We start from the raw sequence: 6,969 nt of genomic DNA on the forward strand, positions 1-6,969 counted from the left end.
GCGGAGCGACCGATCTCACTTTTTTGGATACTGAGAGCACACCCGACTCGCGTACAGCGGTTCAGTTGGAGGTTGCAATTGCTGCTTCTACGACAGTGATTTGGACGCTTGCGAGTCTGTGGGGGCCTCTTTAACGGGAGTGTTTCGGGTTCTGCGTTGAAAAGTGTAAGAGAGGGGAGGGGGGGGGGGGGGGAGGGGGGTGATGTGGGGGAACGACACGCACGCTTGGTACAGTACAATAACTTTGTTTTTGATGCGCGAGAACAATGGGCAGGAGGGTGTGGAAATACCCTGATAATTTTAGCCGATGTTGTTTGAGTTTCTTCACCTTAATTACCGAGAAAGCGATTACTTTTGGCGCAGGTCTGCAACGCTGTTTTACTACAAGCTTTTATAAAGGTAAATTCTGAGGGGGCTGTTAATATTCTTTTTTTTGACGTGATGGATGATGCAATGCCTGTATAGATCTCGCATCCCAATTATTGTCGGTGGTTCTTGTAAATAGAAATATTGGCAGTTCCTGAAAGAACCTAAATTGCCAGCTGATCTGATACACAGTGTAGGACGACATTGTACTTCCTGCGTTAAAGGCGTATGCAAACTGGCGCCGTGGTCCGTGAAAGTTCGACCACTCTGTCAAAAAAAAAAAGCTGTACTCTTGTTTTGTCTTTCAGTTTGTACACAACAGTGAGCCGTTGCCAGACGTGTTGAGCCGGAAAGGTGGAAGCGATGGGACTGGCACACCCTCTGTCCACGTGCTCGGTGCGTTTCTCAGCGTCCGGGAGTCGAGACCAGTCGCCCGTCGCGACCGTGCGTCTCCACGCAAGCTTTGCCGAACAAAACCGTGACCTCCCCTCCACCCCGCTCGAGACCGCGATTGGTAGCATCTAGATGGTTTTGTCATGGAACACTTCGCGGGGCGGGTTGCCGTGGCTTGCCGTCACTTCTCGCGGCAAGAAGTGAAGCCTCCACGTTTTTTTTTTTTTTTTTTGAGGGAGTGACAAAACGTTCACGGACCACGGCGCCAGTTTACATACCCCTTAACACGGCTACTTCATTTGAAATCGGCTAGAGTATAAATTTCTTGTTTGACCCCGAATATTTGCTCAATGAAGTCACCGTTCTATCTGCAGCAATGCCTCTCACAGCCATCGTACATTGTGCACGTTATTCCAAGCGGAACGTCTGTTAACCGAGAGATAGGTATGTTTATTAAAACAAACACTTAATAAAACAACAAAAACACGTAAAAATGAAGTAAAATTAAGAATACGAACTCCCCCCCCCCTTTATTGAGATTTGCCCGCATTATTGAGATGCCCAATTAAAAGTTTTAGTTGTGCTAAAGAAAGATGACTTAACGCTTCGCAAATCGGGTTGTTTCAATCAAAATCCAAAGGCACTGAAATGAAGAGACCACCCTCCATACCCTGAAACAATTTTGTTTGCGGTTGCTTTGCCTTCGCTTTGTCTCAAGCCAGACAGACAGGGCCTTTAGCCACAGTCACTCTAAAGCATACAAAAGACACGGCGTTCGCGGCAGCCAGTATGACAAATCCATTGGCGGACAGGCCTCAAGAATCTTGGATGCATGTGTGCTCCATACACATGAATGTTACGAACATGTTTGCAGGCAGTGTTTGTACGACCATCACCGCAGTCTCTGCAGGCTTTCTTTTGTGCGATGCGTTAGCAGCTATGATAGCGGCTTTCTGGGACTGTGACTGGCGTCTCGGTGCCATCGGCGGCGCTTGAATTTCCCGGTACTTTGTGGTGTTGTGAGGGAAAAGAACACCAGCCTTGGAGATAGCCTTCAACTTTCTCGGCAAAATTAACGGTTAGTTTTTCTTGCCTCTCGAGTGGGATACGATCTTGTCACAGGATGCTTTTCTTCCTGGTTCTTGCTCCCGAGAGCTAATTTGTTTTCTGCTTTCAAATAGCTTTTTAATTTGGCGAATATCCGACCAACAACGAACGTAAAAGGTGTAAATGCACTGGGACTTTACACAGGTTGCTAAGTGGGTTTGTACTGCTCGGGTGGTCGCTCATTAATTGTCAGCGTAATCGCAGCTCCTAACTGCCACGTGAGGACATCACGCGGAATTTTGAAATCTCAAACTTGTAAAACAATAATTGTAAAATGTTTTTTTTTTTTAAATTTGCATATATTAAATTGTCTTTCTACGCAAATGATTTAACACTTCCGGTGTTAAATCATTTATCATACAGGGTACTTTCTAGTGGGTCCCGAAGAAACAACAAAAGGAAAACTTGCGTTAAAGTCTTTTTAGCGCTGGGGCTAAGTTAGTGGCCATGGGGGTAGTAGAAAAAAAGGACCGAATGACTTAATAAGTAAGCTAATGAACTAAATTTTTAATTAACTCGTCGTTTTTATTTTCTAAAAATAATTTAATTTTTGATTTATTTATTGACACTACACTCATGTTCGCAAGGCATTACGGAAAAGTGAGAATGTTGGTTACAAAAAACAAAAAAAAAAACAGAACTGCTTTACTAACTGATGGGATCTTCGCTTGTCACGACGTCTTCGGGAAGGCCAGTCCATAATTGTGTCGGAGAGGAGGGCACGTTGAGAGGCTATAGAGAAACGCTGTAGCCAGGTTTTTTTTATTAGAAAGATCAACCCTAGAAGGAGTAAAGGCAGGTGGAGATTGAAGGAACGGGGTTTAAGAAAGAAAATAATCTTAATGTGAAGAAAGGAAGACGGAAAGGATTGAATTTAACACACTGGAGAAACGGGGTTACCAGATTAAATAAGACGCGTAGCACGGTTTTGGACGCCACATAGAAGATACGTGTTCTAGCTTAGATCGCATCAATGTAAGATAAATAAACCATCTGGGGTTAGGAGAGACGGACCTGAATTGCGAAGAAGAAAGCCTAAACTTCGAAATCAGCAGAACACAGAACGGAGTCGATATGGGTATCCCAGGAGAGGTTTGAAGTCATTAATACAGTGAAACACCTACAATATGGTACCAAAGCGAAACAGGCAAAGACGGCCTGTGACCTCTACCTCGCCCCGCACCGGCTCCAAAGAATCACGTGATCAAACCGCCGGTGACGGAAGGCAAATATACTGTATTATTTATTTATTTATTTAAACACGTTACACACCCTCAAGGGGAATTATGTAAAGGAAGGGGGGGGGGGGGGTCGCAACGCAAACTAAGTCGAAAATAAATCGAAAATATTGAGCACTAAAAACGCAAAAATATCAACCACACTTAAGTGAACATGCATCAAAGGCCCTAGGAAGTAGTTACATCTTGGCGACGAAAAAGAACTTGATTACTTTGACACACAATGTTATAGGGCAGGTCGTTCCAGTAAGCAATGGCCGATGGCAAAAACGAGCAGAAAAACAAGGATGAGTTACAAGAGATAAGTTTAATATTATATGAGCTATCGATGCGTGCTGTAACATATAACGGTTGAAAGAGAAGTGGTGAGTGATGCGGATGGCGACTAGTAAATTTTATGCAGAAGACATAGCTTTGATACCATGCGGCGTATCTTAAGTGAATGGAGGTCAGCGCGAGTTTTGAAGTCAGTTACACTGGTATGAAGTGAGTAATCAGAAAACAATGAAACGAACGACTCCGTTTTGAAATGCTTCCAGTGAGGCAGAAAAGTAATGATAATGAGGGTGACAAATACTGCAAGCGTATTTCAGGATCGGTCGAACAAGCGTGACGCATGTTAGTCGTTTGAGAAAAGATGGGGCAGAATTACGGTTATGTTTTAAATACCCGAGACTGTGGTTAGCTCTTTAAAAGAATGTAATTAACATGAATGTTCCATGATAGATCACAGGTTAGGTGAACCCCAAGGTATTTTTAATATTGAACAAGGTATTTTGAATATAACATTGACTAGGGTACCAAAAACCACAATTATAAGGGCGACTGAATCGAATGTGCTTGCATTTAGTAGAGCTTAAAATCATGAGCCAGTTAGAACACCATAAACGTATGTTTAGTAAGTCACCTTGAATGTAGTAGAATTTGATGGGTTACTAATCCGACAATAAGTAACGCAGTCATCATCGAAAAGACGAATTAGTGAGGTCACGGAGTTAGCGAAATCGTTTATATACATAGAAAAAAGAAGCGGGCCCAGCACACTACCTTGAGGAATACCGGAGGCGACGGGCACAGGATTTGAACGATGGTTGTTAGCAATAGTCTACCGGGTCTGATTATGTAAAAGGTCTTTAATCCATTTTAATACATGCGGGTCAATATTTAGTGCAGATAATTTTGAGAGGAAACGCTGATAAGGAACGCGATCAAAGGCCTTAAAGAAGTCGAGAAAGATAGCATCAGTAACCTGGTTGCTGTCCAAAACCAGCTAGCTGTGTGTTGTATTTTAATATCGGAGCTCAAAGACCGCTGGACAAAAGATCAGCTGTTTCACCTTTGTCTTCTATTTACTCCTCGTCTTCTTTCTTCAGCCCCTGCGAGCACTCCTTTCCAACCGATACCAGACACAACCTAGTTCCCCCTTTAAGAAAAATTCCTTGAGGGGAAAATCTGTCCGGTGGATTCCCGCACCTGTTGGACCTTCGTAGAGTTAAGTGAAGTGGTTGTTCCGCATCTGCAGCATCTTCCCCGGACCCTGTGTTGTCCTCATGTGACTGTGATCTGACTGGAACATATGCTCGCAATAACCGCGACGAATTCCAACATTTTCCTCCAGATATAACAAACGTGTTTTGGCCGACTGCTTTTTGAATTCGTTCGGGTTGTCCAAACGCTGGTGTTCCCTTCGCTTGGTGTGTGGGAAGTTTCACGCGCACATAATGTCCCACGCTCCCTTTAAACGGTATTGCTCTGCGTCTCTCGTCTGTGTACTGCTTGCTCCGTCGCTGGTAATCGGCGATGTTTTGACGGAGCTGCTGCATCTCGATATCAGCCGGTTTCTCAAATTTTGGGAAATCCGACGATGTCCATTTTCGTCCGCATTCGACGTCCATGGAGCAGTTCAGCCGGGGAGAGTTTCGTCGCTGCATGTGGTGTACTCTGGTAGACGCCAAAGTACTCAGTCAGGCTGGTACGAATGTTACTTTGTTCTTGTATGGTAGTCTGGACGTACCCTTTTAGAACTCTGTTGAATCTCTCCACCTGTCCGTTTGCCTGTGGGTGGTAGATGACAGACCGACGGTGAGAAATTCCTCTTGTGTCCAGGAACTCTCGGAATGTGCTAGAGAGAAACTGCGGACCATGATCTGGAACAATCACGTCCGGGTATCCTTCTCGGCTAAAAATCGTAGTTAGAAAGTTGCAAACAACTTCAGCCGTTACTCGAGTACAAAAAGCGACCTCTGGCTACTTGCTGAAGTAGTCTACCAAAGTAACCGCAAATCTAAATTTTGAAGGAAGTCGGTAAAACGGTCCAACAATGTCGATTCCTAGCTGTTTTCATGCGCCTGATGTAAGCGCCATTGGTTGAAGAGGTGGTACTGCTGCAACCGCTGTCTTGTCGTTTGCCTGACACGTGTTGCAGTTTTTTATGCAAGATTCTACTTCAATGTCCATCCTGGGCCACCAGAAGCACTGACGTAGACGCTGCTTTGTTCTCACAATACCCGGATGTGACTCGTGTGCTAAGTTAATGAGTCTCCGTCGGATTGAAGTAGGAGGTACCAGCACTTCTCCCCGTAGTAGTACGCCGTCCACCCAGGAGAGCTCTTCTCGTAGTTTGTAGTACGAGGACAGTGTTGGTTTCTCGTTGTTGTTCGAGACCCCATCCCGCTCCGATGCACTGTATCACTCGAGATAAATCAGGGTCTTGTGTCGTTGCACTTTTGACCTCTTGTATGTCTATCGAGCATAGGTTGTGTACCAGGCAAGTGAATTCTGCTTCACCTTCGTATGTCTCGGAGTGGTCGGAACCATTCCGTGCAGGCAGACGAAAAAGTGCGTCTGCCACGACGTTATCATTCCCCTTCTAATAGTGAATCTCGTAATCGCATTTTAGAAGTCTCATGGCTCATCTGGCCATTCTCATCGGGTGTCGACCGGTTTCCTGAAGGCCCGTTCACACACATGCGTCCGTAGCGACCGGAACGACCGGAACAACCGAAACGACCGTTGCAACGGACTGCAACCGTCAGTTGCCATAGCGACGGAGGGGCGCACGCACGTGTCGTTCACGACGCAAGGAGTTGGAGCGAGCCCAACTTTCCCCGATGCGTTGGAAACGACCGAAGCGACCGCAACGACAGACCAATCACAGGTCGAGGAGAATGGGTCGAGCGCGTTGCATGCCGGTCTGCCGGTCGCGGGCCGACTCCTTCTGTCTGCAAACATGGCGTCGGTGGTGATCGTCGACGTCGGGGTGAAAGTTCATCGTTCCGCGTAAAAGCGCTAGCCTTGACTGTGAATTTTCGTCGTGTGTCGCTATGATAACCCAGCACGTATTAGAAGGGAAGATCCACCTACTCGTGCGGCGATGTCGTGGTTGTACTCTCAAGACAGCAGAAACGCCCGTGCCGTCGTGTTTGTTTACTTCGACTACAGTGGTGCTTTCTAAGCATTTGTGTCCTCGAACATCGCCCGGATTTCTGATTTGGCGCATTCCTTGCGTGTGCCCAAGTTCAAGGTATTACTGGTGCGTACCGTATAAAGGATGCGAATTTTTTACTCGTTTTCATTGCCCGAAAAAGGTGATTAGTGTTAGCAATCCTGAACGCTCGCATCGTCTGTCAAATTATATTTCTACGTTGCTATATCGTTGCTAAGATAACATCGTCTTTTATAATCGTAGAAAAGGCGTGTGGCGAGATTTGTACTGTTGGCAAAGTCGTGTATTAAAGTCGTGATCGTGCAAGACGGCGTACTGCATCTCTTTTTTTTTTTTTTTTTTAATGCACTACCCTGCAAGCTTATCCTGAAAAGAGTAATAAAGCTTGAGGTCATAGAAGACGGTCTGCCTATTTTCTGT

This window comes from Ixodes scapularis, unplaced genomic scaffold, assembly GCF_016920785.2.
Source record: "Ixodes scapularis isolate PalLabHiFi unplaced genomic scaffold, ASM1692078v2 PGA_scaffold3__209_contigs__length_174095766, whole genome shotgun sequence".
NCBI classification, from domain to species: Eukaryota; Metazoa; Arthropoda; class Arachnida; order Ixodida; family Ixodidae; genus Ixodes; species Ixodes scapularis.